The sequence below is a fragment of the Pinus tabuliformis genome, chromosome 9 (assembly GCF_031772625.1).
Source record: "Pinus tabuliformis cultivar Carrire ecotype Pingquan chromosome 9, CPIR1, whole genome shotgun sequence".
NCBI lineage: Eukaryota > Viridiplantae > Streptophyta > Pinopsida > Pinales > Pinaceae > Pinus > Pinus tabuliformis.
This window is the reverse complement of record NC_142307.1, coordinates 1,243,231,592-1,243,256,350: the sequence shown is the minus strand read 5'-3', so window position 1 is coordinate 1,243,256,350 and position 24,759 is coordinate 1,243,231,592.

The window sequence follows — 24,759 nt, the reverse complement described above, 5'->3', positions numbered from 1 at the left end:
CTATGAATGAAGAATTGGATCAAATCAAGAAGAATAACACTTGGTAATTAGTTGTACAACCAAAATATAAAAATGTCATTGGGACTAAATGGGTTTTCAGTAACAAATTGAATGAATATGGACAACTTACCAGAAACAAAGCAAGATTGGTTTGCAAAGGCTATGCACAAGTGGAAGGAATTGATTTCGATGAAACCTTTGCACCAGTTGCCAGAATGGAAGCCATCTAGATGTTTCTTGCCTATGCATGTTCAAGAAAAATAAAAGTCTACCAAATGGATGTTAAGTCAGCATTTCTGAATGGAAAATTAGAAGAAGAAGTTTACATGAAACAACCTGAAGGTTTTCTACTATCAGAAAAATAAGACTATGTTTGCAGGTTAAAGAAGGCTCTGTATGGTCTCAAACAGGCTCCCAGAGCATGATATGCTCATCTTCACGGATATCTATGTCAACAACGGTTCAAGAAAGGTACTGTTGATAGCAATCTTTACGTACAAATAGATAAGGATAATTTAACAATCATTGAGGTATATGTGGATGATATAATCTTTGGTAGTAATGATGGTCGACTAAGTAAGAAATTTTTTACAAAGATGCAAAGTCAGTCTGAGATGTATTTACTTGGTGAGTTGACCTACTTCTTAGGGCTTCAAATATCTCAACAAGAGAAAGGAATATTTATATGTCAAGCCAAGTACATCAAGGATATGCTCAAAAAATTCAAAATGGAATATTGCAAACCTGTCCTTACTCCGATGGTAACAGGTTTCAAATTGAGCATAGACGACTCATCTAAGGATGTGGATCAGAGGTTGTATAGATCTATGATTGGTAGTCTTGTATATGTAACAGCCTCCTGACCAGATGTAATGCAAGCAGTTGGAAAAGTAGCAACATTCCAAGGAGAACCAAGAGAATCACATATTATTGTCGTCAAAAGAATTCTTCGATATCTAAAGATCACAACAGAATATTCCATGTGGTATCCTAAGGGCAACAGTCTAATTATTCAAGCCTTTACAAATGCAGATTTGGTAGGAAGCATTGATGATCGTAAGAGCACTAGTGGTGTAGAATTCTCTCAAGGTCTTTGTCTCATCTCATGTTTGAGCAAAAAGAAAACCTCAACCTCGTTATCTATAGCAAAAGCAAAATACATTGCAGTAAGAGCTTGTTAGACTCAAGTCCTTTGGATGAAACAAACTTTACAAGATCTTCAAGTGCAATTCAGTGAGCCTATTTCCATCTTCTGTCATAACACCAGTGCCATCAACATCTCCAAGAATCCCATTATGCATTCAAAAACAAAACACATTCCGATAAAATATCATTTTGTGAGAGAAAAAGTCACTGAAAATAATATAAAACTTGAATATGTTGGTACAAAGAACAAATTGTTGATATCTTCACTAAACCTTTACCTCGTGAAGCATTTGAATATCTTTGCTAGAAGCTTGGGATTCTCCCAAGTTTTCATTATATTTTCTTTATTTAGAAAATAAAGGGGGAGTGGAAGTGTGTTCAGGTCCACAGGATGGTTATGTATTAGGGGGAGTTACTCTTTTCCATTGATGTGAAAGGGGGAGAGAAGGAAGTAGGACGAGGTGCCCTGAATGCAGGGGAGCACTTGTGTTTCCATCAATGCCAAAGGGGGAGATTTTTTATCTAAAGATGATCTAAGGTTGTCATTGATGTCAACTCAAGTAGCACCAAGGGCTATCCTGATCTTGTAACTAAATTTTTACTTGAAAGCTTACTCTATTTTGAGACAAGGATCTTCTGGATAGATTCTACTCATCGAGATGTTTCTTTTGATATATGGCATGCCAAGTAATTCTTCATGGTTTGAGAGATATTCATGTTTGAAGTTAGTAACCCTAGTTAGTGGGACAAAACCCTATGGGGTTGTGGCATGGCACTCATAATTTCTTTTGGTCATTGAATACTCAATAATTAACAATTTTTTAAGCTCCTAAAATCTGTTCAACATTCTCTATAGAAACCCCTCACAACTCTATAAAAAGAAATCTCATATATCCTCCAAATGAAGTGATCATGGAATGCTCACTATAACTTCAGTTTTGCGAGCTCTTAGATTCTAAAATGAAAACCCATTTGATTTTCAGTCTTGATGAATGTGATGATTGAATTTCAGACCTTGGTTCATTATATTTTCAGAGATATGATCTATGGAAGTTAGGGTTTTTGTAGGCTCTCGAATTTCGTCTCAAAGTAGTGACCTTGGGAAAATCGTCACAAATCTCTCTCTAAGAAGCGAATTGGTATTCTATAAAATATGGTAGATAGTGCATGGAAAGTAGTTTTCTATGTATCCATTTCAGAGCCACAGGACGAAACAGTGACACGTGACACACCGTACAAGTTCACTCTACTGAACTAGTCCATAATTAGGTCATTGTGAGAGATTGGGCATAACTTTGCCTTAAAGGTCCAAATTGGGTCAGACTTATGGCATTGGAAAGAAGATTCAGAGGGATACTATAGGACCAAATATCACATATTGGGGATCTGTAATGATAGAGATACATCATATTAAATATCGTGCTCCTAGAAGGCGAGAAAAACTAGATCAAGTGCTGTCAAGGGGTGCAAAGGACCAGACTTTCTAGGGCAGCAAAGAGCAAGGTGTAGTAAAATGATGTAGCAGAGGTAAGCTATAGGTAAGTATCTTTTATATATGCATGCTCATTTCTTAATTGCATTAGGTTCTTTGTATTCGAATTTTTTGTTTTTGTTTAGCACTAACATATGCTCTGCAGGATGAGGTAAGTTTTGCCATTATCAGGTCATGGGTATTTCCTTGAAGACATTTTGCAGGTATTATATATTCATCAAGAGAAGAATCAATTCATAATATAATGTTTTGAAGAGTGAGAAAGGGTAGCATGAAAACAGCTGCAATCAAGGTGCAAAACAACAAGAAGAAGTTCACCATATAAAGTCTTCAAGTGGGAAGCACTGCATACAATCATTGTAAAAGTATCATTGTACAAAGTCATTGTAAAAGCATCATTGTAAAAGTTGTACAAGTGTCTATCTACCAAGAGTTGAAGAAGTAGTGTTGGGAGGTTTAAAATCATCGTTAGGTGCTTGTGTCATAGTTGCGGTTATGGTCTAGTGTGTCTTCTTCTTCTACATCATTCTATATCATTGTAAAGTAGACCATTTCTGATGGTACAAGATTCCATTCTTCTTTTATTCTTCTATAGGGTGGTAGGGTGGTGCTAGGCTAGTGCATGAAGTCACCAGTAGGCTCAAGCCTGTGAAAGCTTTAGGGTGGTAGTGTGGTGCTAGGGTGAGTTGTAGCTCATTGGGTGTTGGGGTATCTGTTCAGCTGACTACTAAAGAATCTCAGGTGTTGGAGCGTCCATCTAGTGGGAGCTGGATAAGAATGCTTTTCTAGATTCCAGGAAGTTGGAGCTTTCTTTTCAATTGGAGTTGAAGATTAAAGAATTATTAGAAAAGCGTTCGGTGGTTTTTGACCTAGAGGGGGTTCTCCACCTAAACTTTTTGTGCCTCCTATGTTCTTTTATTCACTATTGTTACTGCATAAGCATTAATGATAATTGAATATTAACTAATGCTCTATAAGTATTTAAAAGTTCTAATGGCTAAGGAATATTGATTCACACCCCCCCCCTTCTTAGTATTTTCCAACAGTATATACATGTGTTAACAATGTTGTGGATGCATGTGTATACTACTGGTGAAATGTTTTATGTAAGATCCACTCATACTATATGAATGTATTTTGTTATTCTTTCTAAATGAGAGTATATATTGATGTTCACATGAGTCATTTGTCAAAATATAATGGTGATGAAATATGATACTATTTGTCTTAAAGAAGCCAGTTGCTTCAGTTTTCCACTAGATAAGTATTGAGAACATTCTACTAGTTTGATAAATTTGGGAAGAGTATTTTTCATGAATCAATGTTTATTACATATTATAGATTGTATTCAGTACTATTGAGTTGTTTAAAGTTTAGTGTTGTTGATGTAATTTCGAGACTTGATTGATGCTCTCTAGCGTTGTGGCAATTCAGGAAGACAACACTTATGGAGTTACAAAAGTGCATTGATGTAACTCCTATGCATTGAATTAGAGCCTTGTAACTTCTATGTGTTTGTTGTAACTCTTTTTGAGAGGGTTTCATAGTTTTTCCTTGTTACTAATTTCATCTTGTACAGTTAGAATCTAATTAACTATTATTCTTGAGAGGAGTTTTGTTAGTACCTTGTTTGCAGTGATCAAAGCTAGAATATGTGCAGAGGATTAATGTCTATCTCAGAGTTCTATATGGTTGTATCATAGATGCTTGTGACTATAATTTTTATGTAAGATTCAATTCAAAGTATTTGTTAGAGTGTTAGGATGTGGAGTCAAAGTAAGGAATTGTTACTACCTTTGATGTTGCAAATTTTTTTATTGTGATGCTACTATAGTTAATTCTAAAAATGTTGTTTTAAATGTAATTAGGGTTTGAAATTGATGTTTTAACTAAGTGAGAGGGATTTTATGGTTCATGGGTACTTATATTGCAGTGAACTTGAGTATGAATTGTATGACCAGATACTTTGAATTAGATTTGAGAAGCTTTGCAAAGATTGATTTCTGATGCATGTGCTTATGGTTTTCAATTCGTTGATTAGTATTGTAGAGAGATATTTGGTGGTGGATGTTTTGTATTTGGTTCAATGAACATAATGTTATATGTGGGTCCAATTTGAGAATTTGATGAAATGTGGCCTACAAGCTTCAATTTGTATTGCAGGTAGATCCAGTGTGATAGATTTTGAAATGAGGTCCATAAAAGTATGGGTTTTAGAGCATTGAGTGAGGGAGTGGTAGCTTCCTTCTAGTGATATCTAGACAACTTACTTGGGGACTAGTAGATTCCTTCCAGTGGTAGTTGGAGAAAGAATAAGAGGTCATAGCCTCCAACATATAGGATCATACACACTAGAAAAATCTTGTGCTGTTATAGGATTTAAAATACTATTTTTTAATTATTAATAAAATAAGAAAAAGACAATAGTAGTGGTGGCTTTTCCCAATTCGGTTCTTCAGGTAATATATGGCATCTCTATGATGATGATGATGTTGACTTGTTTATTTTTTGTGCTCTTATGATTCACTTGAATTTACGATGCTCATGGTCTACATTATTATATACTTATGAATAGATATGCGAAATGGTTAAATGATGATTCAATTAACATCGAAAAGAAAAGTATAAATTGGGTAAAACTTTATTCAATAGGAAATATTGATTCATGCACACCCCCCCTAGTGTTTCTAACAATTGATATTAGAGAAATACCTTTAAGAATAAATTTAATAGTGGGAAAGAGATCTAAGGGATAATGGAAAGGAAGCACATGAAGAACAAAGATCAAAGGAAGTCAATTAATGGAAATTGTGACAATGCAAGTGATGTAACACATGCAATAATAGTATCTACAATTGAAAATCAAGGAAAATCAGTAGAAAAACAAGTCATGTCAAAAACTATGGATAATCATGGTATGCTTCTATTCAATGGTTCAAATTAAGAATGAAAATAAATTATGAATTCTAGGTTAATATCCCTTAGATATGATGTTTGGCATTTAGTATGTAATGGTTATACTAAAAATCCCCATCAAGTCAAGAACTCCAGAACAATCATCCGGAAATAGATACAACCTATTGTGGCATGCCTGATTCAGAACATGAGAGAGATATGTATTATGAGTCTATAAAGGATGTATTTGACAACTTGAAGGCCATCCACAAAGGGGAAAATAATGAAAGTAACATAGTTAAGAAAGAGGTCCATTCATGAGGTAAGCTTAAAGGTAATGTTTCTTTTGAAACATTCAATCAATCTGAAGAAGAAACTTGTAGCCTATTAATAAGATGAGTATGGCCATGAAACAAGTTGCAATTTATTAGATGGAGTTACATATTCATAATAATAAATATTAGATAAGGAATTCAATGTTAGAAGAAAACTTATTTGTACATTGAAAAGGATTGACAATCTTAAGAAATAATTGTAGGTATATGAAAACAAGGATCATGATGTGGATAAATCAAACGACATTGCAGTAGTGATTAAATGACTTGACAAAAGGAAAATACATTATGAAGGACTTGAATCTAAGATCGTCTCACGAAATACTAGTCTAGAAAAGTCAAATGAACATAATAAGAATTTTCTTCAAGTTTTTAAAGAACAAGAAAATGGGATTAAAGAGGAAATTATTGAGTAGAGAACCTAGCTAGAAGAGGTAAGAAAGTTGAAAAATAAATAAGCAATAAACTAAAATAGAAATGGAATGTTGTGATAAATTAGAAATAGAGGTAATCTCATTGAGAAGTAAATTAGCAGAAAAGACAAATAGTTGAGATTTCAAGGCAACATCAAGATGTCAAACAATATTCTTAGTAGTAAAAGGTATCCCCCCATTAAATTAGGCCTCATTTTTCATGGAACAACTAAGGTAGAATCCAACTCATAGGTTTGTTTGGGAAATTTCAAGTACAACAAAGAAAATTCCGAAAAATCCTAGTAAAGAATCAAGTACACGACTAAACAGACAAGCAAGGAAAGTGACTTTTCAAAAAAAAATCTTTTCTCCCAAGAATGAGAATAACATAAATGGAGACATCCAAAGAAGGAATAACAATTCATTCTCTTCATTTATTGATGATATTGAGTGTTTTATTTATCACAATTTTGGACACACTACATCTAGTTGCAGAAGCAGATTGTTCAAACCTCAAGAAAACAGTCTGTCCACAAGAAGATCATTGGTTCCTAGGTCTTCAAGTTTATTTCAAGGATATTTTTCAATGAAAATTATTTGGTCATAAGGCTATATATTGTAGATCATATGAAATGAGAGTATCATGAAGCAAGAGTACTTTAATTCCTTTTGCCCCTTTTTTGGTCACATAATGTGCTATACATGAAATAAATTTGGAAATGTGGCAAAACAATGTAGGATCAAGACAATGAATTCTTTTATACATTTTAGAAAACATGTAGAACTTATCAAAAATAGGAAAATGAAGAAAGCTGCATTTAACAAAAACCTAGAAGAAGACACCTCCATCAACAGACCTCATACGAAAGCTTGGAAAAAAAAGAAAGAACAACAATTAAATTTTGGTCTTGCTCTATGCACACTACAAGAAGAAAATAACTGGCATAGATACATGTATGGAGATAAGATAAAATTTATCTCTCTCAATAAAACTGAGGGTGGTGACGTTATTCTTCGAAACAATGCACCAACGAAGATGGTAGGAAAAGGTAGAGCTAATCTTGATGTTACAAATACAAAAGAAACTAATGTGAGCAATGTAAACTTTGAAACGGGAACTATAAACTCAAAATGGGTACTCGCCAAAAACCCCCGAAAAAACATAAAAAACATTGCTAAAAATGAAAAGTGTGTATACTAGAACAATGGTTTTTTTTAGGGTCAATTTTGAACATGTTTTAAAAATGGTAGTGAAAACGAAAAAAACTGTTGTTTATGAGGAAAAAAACACACTAATGTTTTTGGTAAAATAACATTTTTCTTTCCTAAGTATAAATTCAACATGGTTTCAACCATAACATGCTAGATACAAAAGAAATTAGAATTTTTTCAACGATAAAATTAAAAAACCATGACATTATGAACAAATTACATGACTAAATGAATCAAAATGTCATTATTTGTATATTGAGTGAAACATACATTATATCTCTACTTTAATGTTGCATTGTAGATATTATAAACAAAAAAATTATCATAATTAAGACATAATCAAACAACATAAAAATGACTCATAACTTCTAATTTAACACCATATGGAAATCAAAAATTTTATTTCAAGATATGAGGCAAACATCACTTATATAAACTGTCTCAGACAACTATTAAAATCACTCATATTTTCTTGCACAACATGAGAATTCACATCTTCAGATGAATGACTAGATGCAGATGAAGATGTTCCATATTCTTCTCTTTCGTCAACTAGTGCCCCATCTGAGTCCACATGCATGCCCACCATTTCAGGTTTCAAAATTCTTCTATATCTATGACTGGTTTCAGCAGACTTCCATCTCAACATTGTTCCTTCTGGTAACAACCTTTTCAGAATCTCTATCGTCATAGCCAAGCTAGACACCAAATTGATGTATGAGACCCCCTTGTTTGTGGGACAAGAAACCCACCTCCACGCAACAATTTGATTATTATGTCTACGAAGGCATACCTACTCTAACCCCTTCTGGTTTTTGAACCTGTGACCTCTTAGGAGGAAACACATGCCCTTAACCATTAGGCCTATTCATGCTCTAAGAAAGTGGATTTGATTAGCTAAAAATAGTAATCTGGAAACTCACAATTATAACTCACAATCACAATATATAACACACATGTAACACACCTGTAAGATTACAAATTATGATAATATGTTTGAGAATACAAGCATAACTATTTCCTTTTATGCATCTCCAATGGGAATGTAATTATGAACTAGAACATTCATGCATGTTTTTTTTCCATTAAGACGTTCATGCAAGTTAGTAAATTGGCGGCAACAAAAAAGTTGGATAAAGGACTTTGGTTAACTATTATGTAGTCAAAGAAATCGTTTTTGGTTAAATCATGGTCATTCATTATTTAAAATATAATCTTTAAATATATATAGATTCAACACTTAAAAAAATCCTTAAAACTTTTTAACTAAAAATTTAAAGCCTTTTAACTAAAAATTCACAATTGAAATTTGTGATTTTAACAAATTCCTACCAACTTATAAATAAATTCAACCAACAAAATATACTTAAAAAACTCTAAACCATATAACACTAACACAACAAATGAGATAACATGGATACAGGTTTCTGCAGTGATAGATTTCCATAAACAAATTACCAAATCCTATACACTGACCTGCCAAGAGTACAACCCCCACCAACATCAGCACCCGACCAGCCTGTGGTTCAAAATCCAAAGTGATTGTCAGAACCTATATGGAGATGCATGATATTTTTTTTTTAGTTTTTAATTTTTAATGTTCAGATGTTGGTTTCAGAAATATCGCTTCCTTCTGCATAATCTTTTCATACATATTTCTGTGTAGAACAAGGACATCATTAGTTTATTAAAATTATGTATTTTCTAAGATGGATGTAATGAATTAAAGTAAAGAATAACCATGAGATTTATTCATTCCTTGAGAGGTTTAATTTTATTAGGGTATTAAAGATAATTGTTTGTTTAAGAACTAATTAAACAAAATATATAGCATAATTTCTAGAACAGTATCACACATTCTATCATTCTCAAATCCGATCAGTTTAAGATGTGCGTCCCACTTAATAAGGTGCAGTTACAGTATGCAGAGAAAATTAATTCTATATTATATGTGCGAGGAGTCGTGAGCAACCATAGCTGCTGTCGACCACCATCACCAGCGTGCCATCAGAGAGAGCTGCAGCTCTTGCTGTCACTACAGCAGCATGTTTTTAGTCTTTCGGTCAAATTTCTACATTGTCATGACCTGGTGTACAACAAACACGAAGAAAGAAGTGAAAGAAAATTCAACATTACAGACACAAGAAAGAAGTGAAAGAAAAGTCGGCATTAGAGAAAGCACGAAAATAGTTATTTTGGAAAGACAAGTGAACCTTCTTGGAACGCACTTCGAAGGAGTCAAAAATATTATCCATCACATGGGAAAAGTATAAATAAAGATTTTTAGTTGGGTAATTCCATCTGTCGAATTTGAAGTAAGAGGGCGATTCTGAGAACCGCCCTTGCCTCGCCACCATGATCACCACCACCATGATCACCAGAGGTGGCAGGGCGAGGGCAATTCTCAGAATCACCCTATTACTTCAAATTCAACAGATGGAAACACAACAAATAAAATACTAAAATGTACCTCCTTTTCTATCATGTGGTAGCTGCTGTGGCTGATCTACCAAAATTTCAGAAAGCTAATCGATTTCGAAGGACATTACCTCAGTTTTCTTGCTGATATGATGACAAAATCCAAGAGGTGGCAGGGCGAGGGAAATTTTCAGAATCTCCCTGTTACCTCAAATTTGACATATGGAAAATTTGAAGTAATAGGGTGATTTTGAGAATCTCCCTTGCCCCACCACCTCGCAAAAAAAACGATGGTTGCAAAGTTTCTGTCAATGAAATAAATTAATCGAAGAAAAAATTTAACTTTTTAATTCGACAGTTGAAGTAATTGGACCAACATGAAGGTGCTTAGAATTGGAAATCTAAGCACCTTCGAGTGCAAGGTGGGTTCGACCAACATGACATTGAACTGCAATGTATCTTGTCCCAGAGATTTTCCATGCAATAAATTCTTGAGTACCGTGGCAACAACACTCCGTTGGCTAGATGAAGGATAGAGAGTAAAATGAAATTGCCCATTGTTTGTGATGATTTATGTGAAAGGAAGGATCAATTTTTATGACAATCTTGGCTTGAACATTGCTTACTGCCTTCAGAATGTGGAGAATTTAACGAGATTGGCAGTCAATACCAAACAACGAAATAGAGTAATGAAAAATTCAGAAATTTAGAAATTAGTTAAATACGATTCGGAAATTCGTTAATAGTTAGAACTTATGTTTTAATATCACTGTATTTAAAATATTTTTAAAGAAAATCTTTGTCTTTTCTTTATGTTATGAAGATGAAAAAATCCTATCATATATTAGGAACTTTTCAATACCATTTTTATTATGAAATTCATAAAAAATTCTTCACTTTTTGTATTATCCATATTTTTCTTTATATTAATTAAAATTTAAAAATAATTTTATTGTTTAAATTAAATTAATTAGTTTACACCCTACACATATTTTTTGTAAAATTAACCAACTAAACCTTTGTACATTATATCCTTTGATCCAAAGGGAGATAGGTTTAATAGTCCTTTTATATCCTTTGATCCAAAAGTGAGATGGGCTTTATAGTTATATTTCCAAAACCAATCATGATTATCCCAACTCCATTGAATGTTAATAGCATTTTAGCTTCAGCTTTTCGATGTTAAGTATAAAAAAATGGGATGTAATGGTAAGCTACTATATTATTGTTAAGCCAATTTAATTTTTCAATATTAATTTAGTTTTTAAGATATGTATAAGACGCTTTTAGAATAGTTGACAGTTCAAGAAAGTAATTAGAGGAAGATTTTTGGCTAAAGCGAGTTCCGTCCTTACTATTGCTTAGTTGTGACTCGCATTTTAAGTTGTCTGTCCAATAGTTTCGGGCCCACCTACACTTGAAAATGACGAAACATGTCATACTTCACTTCAAGCCAGCAAAGCACTATTTTACGCATTGCTTAACGCAACTCAATTTTTAATTTTTTGTTTTTTTTTTTTTCAGATTTTTTTATTATTATTTTTAATCCCATTTTAGTTATTAAGAGTGGATAAGCCAATTGATTTTTCATAAACATGGTTCAATATAATTAAAATATATTGTTATGGAAGAAACATCCTTATTTCTTAAATTAAATAGAAAAACAAACTCAGACAATTAAATTCCTTTCCATCCATCAAATTGCAAAGTGTTCCCAAATAAAGTTAAGCTACAAAATATTCCTCAAATAAAATATACAAAGGCTATATTATACCTCTAGTTTTCACGTCAGCCCAGGACGACAAAATCTTCATGCTTGGTATTGGATGCCAATTTCCAAATTTAGAGAATTTAACGAATTTCTGAATTTTTTAGGCCGATACGGTCGAACTTGGTAACTTAGATTTAAACTGCCAAAAATCCCATCTCCGCAGATTGAAACAGAAGAAGTTGATGCAGAGATATGAAGTGTTGAGTGCGAGCATGAGACTGAAACTCTGCAACCGTCGTTCTTTTTTGCGAGGTGGCAGGGCGAGGGCAATTCTCAGAATAGCCCTATGACATCAAATTTTCCATTTGTCGAATTTGAAGTAATAGGGTGATTCTAAGAATCGCCCTCACTCCGGCACCTCTGGGATTCTATCATCATATTAGCAAGAAAAACGAGGTAATGTCCTTAGAAATCGATTGGCTTTTTGAAATTCTAGTGGATCAGCCATAGTCGGTGCCACCTAACAGAAAATGAGGTACATTTTAGTATTTTATTCGTTGTGTTTCCATCTGTCGAATTTGAAGTAAGAGGGCGATTGTGAGAATCGTCCTCGCCCCACCATCTCTGGTGATCATGGTGGTGGGGCGAGGGTGATTCTTAGAATCGCCCTCTTACTTCAAATTCGACAGATGGAATTACCCAACTAAAAATCTTTATTTATACTTTGCCCACGTGATGGACAACATTTTTGACTCCTTCGAAGTGCGTTCAAAGAAGGTTCACTTGTCTTTCCAAAATAACTATTTTCGTGCTTTCTCTAATGCCAACTTTTCTTTCACTTCTTTCTTGTGTCTATAATGTTGAATTTTCTTTCACTTCTTTCTTTGTGTTTGTTGTACTCTAGATCACGACAATGTAGAAATTCGACCAAAAGATTAAAAACACGCGGTTATAGTGATGGCAAGAACTGCGGCTCTCTCTGATGGCACGCTCATGATGGTGGTTGACAGTAGCTACGGCTGCTCATGACTCCTCCCACATATAATATAGAATTAATTTTCTCTGCATACTGCGATTTCACCTTATTAAGTGGGATGCACATTTCAAATTGATCAGATTCGAGAATGATAGAATGTGTGACACTCTTCTAGCAATTATGCTATATATTTTGTTTAAGTAGTTCTTAAACAAACAATTATCTTTAATACCCTAATAAAATTAAACCTCACAAAGAATGAATAAATCTCATGGTTATTATTTACTTTACTTCATTACATCCATCTTAAAAACTATACAATTTTAATAAACTAATGAGGTCCTTGTTCTGCATAGAAATATGTATGAAAAGGTTATGCATAAGGAAGCGATATTTATGAAACAAACACTTGAACATTAAAAATTAAAAATCAAAAAAAAATTATCATGCATCTCCATATAGGTGCTGACAACCGCTTTGGATTTGGAACCACAGGATGGCCGGGTGCTGATGTTGGTGGGGGCTATACTCTTGGTAGGTCAGTATATAGGATTTGGTAACTCATTTATGGAAATCTATCATTGCAGCAACTTGTATGCATGTTATCTCATGTGTTATGTGAGTGTTATATGGTTTAGAGTTTTTTAAGTATATTTTGTTCGTTGAATTTATTTATAACTTGGTAGGAATTTGTTAAAATCACATATTTCAATTGTGAATTTTTAGTTAAAAGGTTTTAAATTTTTAGTTAAAAAGTTTTGAGGATCTTTTTAAGTGTTGAATCTATACATAGTTAAAGATTATATTTTAGATAATGAATGATCATGATTTAACCAAAAATGATTTCTTTCACTACATAATAGTTAACCAAAGTCCTTTATCCAACTTTTTTGTTGCCACCAATTTACTAACTTGCATGAACATCTTAATGGAAAAAAAACATGCATGAATGTTCTAGTTCATAATCACATTCCCATTGGAGATGCATAAAAGGAAATAGTTATGCTTGTATTCTCAAACATATTATCATAATTTGTAATCTTACAAGTGTGTTACATGTGTGTTATATATTGTGATTGTGAGTTATAATTGTGAGCTTCTAGATTACTATCTTTCGCTAATCAAATCCACTTTCTTAGAGCATGAATAGGCCTAATGGTTAAGAGCATGTGTTTCCTCCTAAGAGGTTATAGGCTCAAAAACCAAAAGGGGTTAGAGTAGGTATGACTTCGTAGACATAATAATCAAATCATTGCGTGGAGGTGGGTCTCTTGTCCCACAAACAAGGGGGTCTTATACACCAATTTTGTGTTTGGCTTGTTAGAAATTCATAATCTATAAGGGTGAAAGCATGGAGCTGGGTTACACTTTCTCGTAAGAGATGGCATGTTTGGGTGGAAAAAATGATTGCTCGATTGAGCCCTTTTTAAGTGCTCAATTGAGCCATTTGAGCACATAAACAATGTAACCCAATGTTATTTAGGAGCTTGATTTAGCCATGTCTTTGTGGCAGTGAAATGAAGGAGATTGGGTTTTGGATTTATTTTCTATCTCAGGTAAGTTTTATTATGTGGAATTGAATTTCAATATGTTATTTATTAATTTATATGTCATTGTACTAATTTACTTCATTATTCCTTTTGTGCTTGATAATTAGGTACAACACTAGCATGTTGCCTTCAAAAAGGAAGAAATTGCATTGTCATTGAAAAAGATCCAATATAGTGCAATTTTATTTAGAAAAGAATTAATGCTCTTCAATTTCTTCCAGATGTAATGAAAGAAATTGGGTTGAAGAAAGGGGACTTTAGTGAATCACGTGTGGCAAAAAAGGCAAAGGAACCCCAACCACCATTACATAGAATGATTGGAAAGGCATACATTGGGAGATTCGCAGACATCAAAGATCCATTAGAGGAGGAAAATGAGCAAAATGAAGCAGAAAATATTGTGGAAGAAGACAATGATGAAACTCCAGGGGACGAAGTGTTTGGATTACGTGACATTGTTGATTAAATTTAAGTTATGCTTGGAAATCAAGCTCATTTTTGGAAACTATTAATTAGTTATACTTGTAATGTTTTGACTTTGACATTTTATGAGAAGAATAAGCACTCAATTAAGGTTGTTATGTGTTCAATATGTGTATTATGTGATTTTCGCATTCATTTTTATGTTAATCATTATTTTTTGAAAAAAAACAGTGATTATTATTTTTTTTGACATCAAATTCAAAAAAAAAAACTATTACTTAACCATTTTTAGTTAAAATTTTCCTATAAAAATTGTGATTTTGACATGCCATCTCTAGCAAAAAATAACAAAAAATTATCAAAACATGTAGTTTTTTAGTTATATTTATATTAAAAATGGTTATTTTTTTGTCAATTGTTAAAAATTGTTGTTTTTTAGAGACAATTATTTCATTTCGATACAAATATTAATTAACTATGTATAAATATGTAGAATATCGAAAATTCAAAATATAGACCTTCTTCTTTAAATATGCAAAACAATAAAAACCTCACTACAAAAAAAAAAAAATTAAAATAAAACCACTTCAAGAATTATTAAATCTAGAATATAATTATTTACATTTCATACATTAGAAAATTTAAAGTCAAAAAACAGGGCTTTCAAAAAAATGGCCTCATGCATAATTACCATTTTTTTAAATCAACATGAAAATCACTACCATTCTAAAACGTAATGTACATAAAAAAATTTAAAGTGCCAAAAATTATGCTCTAAAAAGGATGTGTGTTTTGCATCACCCCTTTTCAAAATCGGGTCACTTTTTTGTTATCTCTACAAAATGAGTAACAGTATCAGTTCTTGTTTCAAAGTTTACATTGTTTGTACTATTGGTTGAAGGGCTAAAGAAAAATATATTGAGTGTGGGACAAGTGACTGATAGAGGAAACATAGTTATATTTATGTCAAGAGGATGCAAAATTATAGAAAAGACACTCGAAGGGTTATAGAAAAAGCAATAAAAAATGTAGACAAGTTATATGTGCTCAAGAAAAATATGGGCAGAAATAAGAGATTAAATTCAATCTCCTCCTCTTCATATTTAGAGTAAGTCAAGATAGTCCCCACTACATTCTATTGTACTTGATGCATATTTATAAAGGACTACTTAAGTGAATGATAGTTGCAAAGCGTCAAGGGAAGCACATGGCAGTAGCATAAGAACTTGGTCATAATCAAGTCCATAGGATAAACTTACTCTTTGGGAAGAAATGCATGAGCTTAGGGGGATAAGTGCATGCAAAAGAAGGTTTACATGTTAATCATGTGTGTCATTTCCATTGGTTCAACTTTGTATGGTTATTTTTAGTCTTTGAGTTTTATGAAGAAGTTGTTTTGTTGAAACCCTAATGATGATACAAAAACCATGCATATGACCCTTATGTATGTCCATAAATATGATTTGATATGAGTTGGATGAATCTTCATGTATTTTTAGATCATTGTGATTTTTTAGTCATTAAATGATGTATGCACCTAGGCTTTGTTATCTATTGGTGGAAAAATATTGCATTACCTAAGCTTACCCATCACTTTGATTTCAAATACATGCTACAAGATGTAGGCTACTAATGTTACATCTACTGAGGTTATTATGATTACTTGTGAAGGGTTTCAGGGTGTTGTGATGAAAGGTTTGCATGTGTATAAGGGAAGCATCTCATATGCTCAATTGTTCATTCTTGGGATTATTCTCTTTGTTTGGAATAAATGGGAAGGATTTTAGCATTCCTTGCCATGTATTATCTAACATTATCTTATTTCAGGTGTATGATACGATTTATGATGTTCTGTACATGTGATTTGAAGGTTGTACAATCAAAGTTCTCATAGTCTTGTATGAGTTAATTTGGCCAAGCTAGAGAGGTCACATCTATGTCACATATTCTTATTCATGTCATGTACATGTATGTTACAAACACATTTATGGCCATGCTAGGTTTTGATCACATTATACAAGGAATGAAGTGTGTTTATCCTGACAACATGATTGTGATGAGATTCTGAGCTATTAATAGTTCTATATTGTAAGATTCGATCTTGATACATGACCTTCCCATTGATAGATTCTATTGAAATCCACCTATTATTTCTATATCATTGGTACCATGAAAGAAAATACTATGCACAAATGGATGTATGATTTGTAGAAATAATGTAGCCTGACGTGCTCATGGGGAGCTATGTATGCATCTAGAGAGCTCATAAATTATCCTTTCATGTAATACTTTGCGACATCATGTGAAGCACTTATGTGTGACCTACATAAAACCTTGTGCATTGATGCTTGTTTCTAGACTACATATGATGTGTCTCTTGTATGTAACAAGAAGCAATGTATGGTAGTAGGATGTTCATGATATTTTTAGCCCCACATTTTTAAGGGGAAAATGTTTATCTTGTAGAAAACTTATGGATTTTCATACTTTTTGGGCACATATTGGTAGTTGATATGGTATTCAAAGGTGACATATTAGCCCACCTTTGTCATTGATTTCAAAGGGGTAGAGAAAGGCTTGATGACTTGGTGTTTTGTAGGTGTTTAACATCAATGGAAAAGGGATAGATTGTTGGTATTATGGTTGCTTGAATGGTTGGCATTGATACCAACCTAGTTTTCTCTTAGTTTTTCCATTGTTTGGATGAATTACCACTACTTGGTGTATTGAAGCTGTGTTTTTGAAATACACAAAGGTGGTACAAATGTCTAGCAAGTTGCTAAAACAATTTGATAGAATACCGAGATTGGTAACCTTGATTTTCTCTGAGTTAGTATATCTTTGTTGGTAAGATAACTGGCATAACTGGCATCATCTTTGTTGGATGGTCATTTTTTCTGTACAATGATCCTCCTTGGGATATAGTTTCATCCTCACGATGATGCCTATAGGTGAAGAAAAAAAAACCAAAGTCCAAACCATCAAATTTCCCAAGGAATTCATGTGATTGAGGTTTTCAACATCTAATTGTTTTTCGAATTCAAGCTTCTGTGATCCATATCATAACGTATAAAGAATTTTTTCCAAAGAAATCACATTGAAGATTTGGGTCGACGTGTTCCAAACCAGCAAGTGTGGTTCATCTTCAGGACATGTTGAAGAAACAGATCCAAGAAGAGGGTTAAATAGGAAGACAGGTCAACCTAACAGCTAGAATAAAATGGTTATGTTTGACTATGGGAGGGAGAGGGAATAGATTTGTAATATTTAATAATAGTAATGATTATATCTGATCAAGTTCAATTCATATTTATTTATTTATTTATTTAATTATTTATTTATCTGATAATATAAATAAACAAAAGATTCTTATTAAACACCTATTCATAAAATATAAATGTTAAATTGTGAATATGTATTAATAATTAATATAAAATTATATATTAGGGTTTTATATTATTATTCTTCTTCTTTATTTATTTATTTATTTTTTATTTTTTTCTTGAAACCTCATATTTATAATAAATAAATTTACATATAAATGTAGTTAAAATATTTTAATTTTAAGCATGTATATTCAATTATAAATTTATAATTGAATATACATGCTTATAATTAAAATATTTTAACTACATTTATATGTAAATGTATTTATTATAAATATGAGGTTTGAAGAAAATAAATAAATAAATAAATAAATAATAATAATAATAATAATATAAAACCCTAATATGCAATTTTATATGAATTATTAATACATATTCACAGTTTAACATTTATATTTTATGAATAGGTGTTTAATAAGAATCTTTTGTATTTTTATATTATCATATAAATAAATAATTAAATAAATATGCAAATATGAATTGAACTTGATCAGATATAACCATTACTGTTATTAAATATTACAAATCTATTCCCTCTCCCTCCCATAGTCAAACATAGCCATTTTCTTCTGACTGTTACGTTGACTTGTCTTCCTATTTAACCCTCTTCCTAGATCTGTTTCTTCATCGTGTCCTAAAGATGAACCACACTTGCTGGTTCGAAACGCGTCAACCCAAATCTTCAATGTGATTTCTTCCAAAAAATTCTTTATGTGTTATCTAATTGTTTAGTCAATGGAAACCATCAACAAATCCATTATATCTTCTCCAGGTAATTAAGCGATGAATAAATTATCAATACCCAAGGATATTAGTCAGTTTGGGCACACTTGGAAGATTTGTGTCTTAAATATGTCATTAGGGATCTTCATATGTACTTTATGAATGGTTTTATTTGTTTTGGACCAACTTTAAAGAAGTGCAGATGACCATTTGCCTTGGGACTAGCTAGAGCTATGTTTATTTCCTCTGGATACTATGATGCTTTAATGTGTTCTATTTTGAACCCAACAAGCTATGTGCATAAGTTCCAGGCTATGTTTGCACATATCTGATGTGCTAAGACAAGTATGATTGGTCCATGTAATCTAATGAAGGTGCCATGTCACCCATATAGTGTTTCACTGTAGATCTCGTGTATTTTAATTTATGGTTGATTATGGTTGTTGTTGAAATGATTATGAAGTTTATTGGTTGATCTAGACTTTGTGACTATCACAACAATGATAAAGGCAATGTGCAAACCTAGTTATGTGTAGATTTTGATCATATTGAACTCTTGTAGTCAAACATCAAGTTTTTTGCTTTTAGATTTGTGCAAAGGAAGAAAATACCTATCATCATTGATTAATCACCATTGAATACTATTGTGTACCCATCATTGAGAATCTATTGATCTATGTTCTGACTACTTGTCTAATGTGTATGAGAACTCTTGTTGGACATATTGCATATAAAAAAATCTTAAAAAAATGTGATTACAGTTTGACACTGCATATGTGATTGATGTTTTTTGTGACTATGGGGAGCGTACTCTTGTAATATGTTGACAATTATGTGTTTTGAATATTACGATCTGCCTCATATTTTACATAGTGTGAGTAGTTCTTGTGTGATGTGATATGGTTTTGATAGCCAAATTTTATGTAGAATTCCATAACCATAGGAGTGTTATAGTAGAAGTAAATGTTGTAGAAATATGATGAGATGTAGAGTATAAATAGAGTATAGTTTCCAGAGTAGAGTGTTGAACTTTAAATTTAACTTGCAATATATACATGTGATAACATTGTTATGGATGCAGGGTATACTGCTAGTGAAATGTTTTGTGTAAGATCCACTCATACTATATGAATGCATGTCTTTATTACTACTAACATAGAGCATATATTTATGTGTGCATGATTGATTTGTCCAAATATAATGGTGATGAAATATGATACTATTTGTCATACAGAAGTCTATTGTTTTAGTTTCTCACCAGATAACTATTGAGAACATTCTACTAGTTTTAGATTTTTTGGTAGAGTCTGTTGAACCTCAGAATTACCCTCTCCTTGACAGTTTTTCTCACTTCTTTCCCTTGTTTTTCCATAATGTTACAAATCCCAATCAATGATAAATGATAGGTTTTGTCTTAAGGAGGGCATTAAATGATTGACATGTTATGTTTTTATGTTTTTTCTATTTGAATAAATTTTTGCAAATTAGCTACAGAACACAGCCTATTCTGCAGCTAACTCGGTATTCTGTAGCTACTTCCATGGTCTGGAAGGTTCCATGTGTCAGATGAAGAATCTAGCCACATGGGCATCTCTAGAATCATCTCCATGTGGATTCTATCCTAGTCACTCTACCCAGATCGATAAGAAAGCAAGCTCAAGATTGTAGTCAAAGGTGGAGTCAAACATATGATACTCGAAAGCAATAGGACTCTTCGTCTGCTCTTTCTTGGTTAATGAATAAATCTAACAGTTCTTTCACAGCATTAACTCAGATTAGCCACCTATGTTAATAGTTCTGTTGCAAACATCTTGCTTGAATTTATGTCACCTGTAGCTAATCAGACATTTACACAGTCCTGTTGTAATACGTATAGGCCACGTATAGCTAGTTTTCCTCAAATAAATTTATGATTATTTCCTTTTAAATACTGGTTGTATAGAACCGAGGGAGGTTCAAAGAATTTTATGTATTAAGTTCAGACTTTCAGCTCTATATTTTTGGGGACTTCGTTCTTTTCTATAATATAAATCATGTGTTGACCAATGATCATTTAAGAGAACATTTTAAATTAGTTAGCAACTCAACCCAGTCAGTTGCAGAGGGCCCCTGGACTGAAGGAGGTTTTCTTTCCATTCTTTTTCTGTTTAGTTTTAATTTAATTATTTTCTTTTAGCAGTATTTCTAACTTAGTTTGATTTATTTTAGTTTTGATCAATAACATAATGTTAAACTCAATTGTGCAATATTGTTCCTCCAACACATTTCATGAAATGAAACAATTTTGTTTCTACACAGAGTAAGGTTGAAGTAATGAGAATGCACTATTGTCTAGCTTACTCACTATTTTGTTATTTATTTTCTAGTTCAGATTGTCAATTCACTACGTTAATGAATGCTTTTTTGTCACCATTTCAATTTGATACTCATCCTAAACTAAATGGTTAAGAATTCACTTCACGTAATGGTTGAAATCAATGAGTTACCTTCTGCATGTTTCATTTAGTTCTCTAGATCATAAAGTACAAAGAGTTGCCTGTATTCCATCTCAAGAAGGTTATCTTTCAAAATGGAAGGTTAGAGTAACTAGAAGTACTTTAGTTTATTTCATTCTCTCTATTTATTTCAACATTGTTATAGACATTTTTGTGCCTTACAGCATTGAGCATGAAATGTCCATAAACTAAGGGATCCAAAGTCCCTAAACATGTTGTTCCTACCCCTAGAGGAACAAGGCAAACTAACCACAGCAATTCACAGAAGTTCTCCACCTGAAAACACTCAAAAACAAGCCAATTCTGGATCATGTCAACTGCTCCACTGAGCATCTGTGCTGAATGTCAACTGCTACACTGGCTACCTGCGTTGAATGTCAACTCCAACACTAGCTACCTGCGCTGAGCGAGTTTGGACATGTGGCAGAGTCATTCCTCAAGGTGTCAATGCCCAGGAAGCTTCCAAAATGACACTTGCATCAAGGAATTCGACTGGTGATGAGTAAGAGGTTCCAAATCTCCAAGTGGAAGCAAGAACCTCCAAGTGGACTCAAGAACTGAGAGAGGGAGAGGACACTAGTCAGATCTCAAGCTGACTCATCCTCTCTCCAAATATCTATATATGGATCTCACCTCCATGGGATCTAGAGGCTGGAATTTTGTGATTACAAAGAATTGCTGTTGGTTTGTGGCTGGAAACATTGGATGCTTAATGCTTTGAAGGGAGCTGAAGAAGGAATTCCATTTTGCTGGGAAGGAGATGCTGGATTGGAGCCCTATGGGTTGTATCTCTTCCTGAACCTTGTTACTTATTAATAAAGCTATCTTGATTCTTTCCTATATGCTGGTGTATTTTCTATGATTGCATTGGTGTATTTGGTTCGCTTCTAATCCTGAATCATTTATGAACATGTATATTTGCCTTTGTATTGTGTTCTTCTCTTGTCGCAAGTAGCTGTTCTCTTGTCACATGTAGCTGTTCTCTTGTGATCTCGTGGGATTCAAGTAGTTGTTCTCTTGAGCAAGCAAGGAGGCAAGTAGTTGTGGACACACAAAGAGAAGAGGATCTAGATCGAGGGACAACCGGAAGACAACGGTAAGTCTACCAATCTCTCCTCTTTCATATTTCATAAAGGAAGAAATCATGATAGCTGTATTCGTTTGTTGCTAAGTCACTGTCACACCTTAGGTGGATAGGATCGTCCTGCATAGGCATTTTTCCCCGCAACAAATTGGCGACTCCGCTGGGGAGAATTTGTTTATTCATTTCATTTGTGTTTCTGTCATTTGTTTGCTTCATAGACTTGACAGCAACTATCGAACTGCATCTTTCCCGGATGCAAAGTAGAAAGTTGCTGCTTTGATCCAGTTGCTAGACTTGTCTGTGATCTAAACAATAGATCCACAAATGACTTGATGATCCTTTGTGATAGTCTTTAGTACCCTCTCAAAGCATCCCTCTGTTTATACCTTGCTTGTGTTTCTGATTTGGCCTAAAACAGTTGATTTTTGAGCATTTTGTGACCCAGAACCCAGGGAAACGAGAGTTTCTCCTTCAGCGCAACTGCTGTGACGGCAGTCTGCATTTCAACGCAGGTCCCGTGAGGGCTACCTGCGCTGAATGTCAAATCCTCAGTGTTGAGGTTGCGCTGAACCAGTTTGGCCTTGTGCAGCTGGGGTTCTCTACTCTCTGTTGCCCTGTTTTGATCTCTGTTTTTTGCAGCCTTTAACCAGCATAGGTACCAGTCAGATAACTCCTTTTCTTTGCTTAGATTCCGCCTCCTTTTGTACAAAAAGACTGTGAGTGTTTTTATGTGTTTTTACGTCATTTACAGTTTTCCTTTGCATGAGTGAAATAATCATCCTGTAGCCATTGATTCAGATCTGATTGACTGTGATCTTAGGAGAGAGTTCATTGGCTATTTGCAGTTGATTATACATTTGCTTTTGCTTATTGGTTTGAATTTGTCTCTTTCAAAGTGTCAAAACAAGTCTTTATTTCGAAAATCGCAAAGTGATTGTAATCTCTTCTACCCTTGTTGATTTCGAAGAAAGTGAACTTGTTTGTATTGATCATCTTAAAATCAAATTCAAAGTTGTGCAAAAAGCTTTCTTTGTAGGCATTTATACTAAGAAAGTGGAAAACAAACACCTGCATTGTGCATTTTGCATTTGATAGTTTGCATGTTGGATTTAGGGAAAGTGCATTAGAGTGTGTTGATTGCTCTTTGAGAAAAGATAGTGTTATTCTTTTCCCTTAGTAGCTAGGATTTTCAAAGTTGAAAAGATAATAAAGCTTGCTTATCATCTTAGACTGCATTTAGGAATTTGTATCATACATCTCGTGGTGAACCTTGAAAGGCAAACTTTAAAAATATCAACCTAAAATAAACTGAATGAACCTAACAACGCTTTGTAACATAACGCACAACATAGAGGTCTAGGCTAGAGACGTGTTCCGACGTCGTTAAGCCTAGTGACTGTCGATCTCGAAGAAGGTGGGTGATTCCTCCTGAGAGACGGTAGCGCTAGTACGGATTGTGCTCCCACGTACCGTCGCATATATATTGGGAGAACCCTATAGGCATATATCTTTTATCCTTAGGAAGCCGTGTCGACTGCCCTACTGATCGCAATGCAGTGAACACAGCATTCACGAAGATCGACCGCCCGTACCCTAAAAAGTATTCTGCGGTTTTGCGAAATGTTTGGCACACTCTCTGCCTAGAACTCCAGAGCAGTTTCTTTTGGCCTTTTTCAGACTCTATAACAGAAAAAGTCCATCCGAGCATTTGTCACTTCAAGCTCGTTAAAACATAGCGATGGGCTTGCCCGAAGGGCAGGTTATAGAACAAGCATATGTTATCCTCCTCAAGCTTGACAAAAATAAAGAGGTACTGGTCAGCAATGACTGGGGAAAAATTGGGAAAAATCAAGAAAACTTTGATGGTAGCAGGTCGCTCTTGAACATGACACTTTTCCTCCGTACCACATTCGGGTTGGGTTGTTTCATTCACCGGTCACATCACCATGGTCTCGCCATACCATCCATATTTGGGGTAATGCTACCAATCCATCGCATCAGTGTCGCCATATGTTCAAGAGAAGTCATTCAAAAAGAGTCAATCGAGTCCCATCCACTGCCATACATTACCCTTCATCCATTCACGACCGCCACCCTGAATCATATGTCACAGATCGTTTTCACCTCCATTAAAATCATTAGCTCTGTTCCGTGTCACTGTAGTGGGATTCATTAAGGCCCTCCTGTGACGGATCGCTTATTGTCGACATCAGCTCATTATCGAAGAAGTTGATCTAGGAACAACCCCTTCAGTACTTTGAAGCTTGCATGCCTCAATGGCAAGTTTCTCACTTCCGGCGACAGGTATACATCAATGACCTTCGACCAGAAGATTTTGCGTGGTGTTCGACGCCAAGTCCTTTATTCACACCACGTGAATTGTACTGCAGTACCTTGAGGGTCATTATCATTATCAGTGATTCCTCTCGCGCTTGTTAACGGTTTACATCATTGACCGGTAATCAAGCGATGTCTTTCCATGTTCGACTTCAGCGCAATT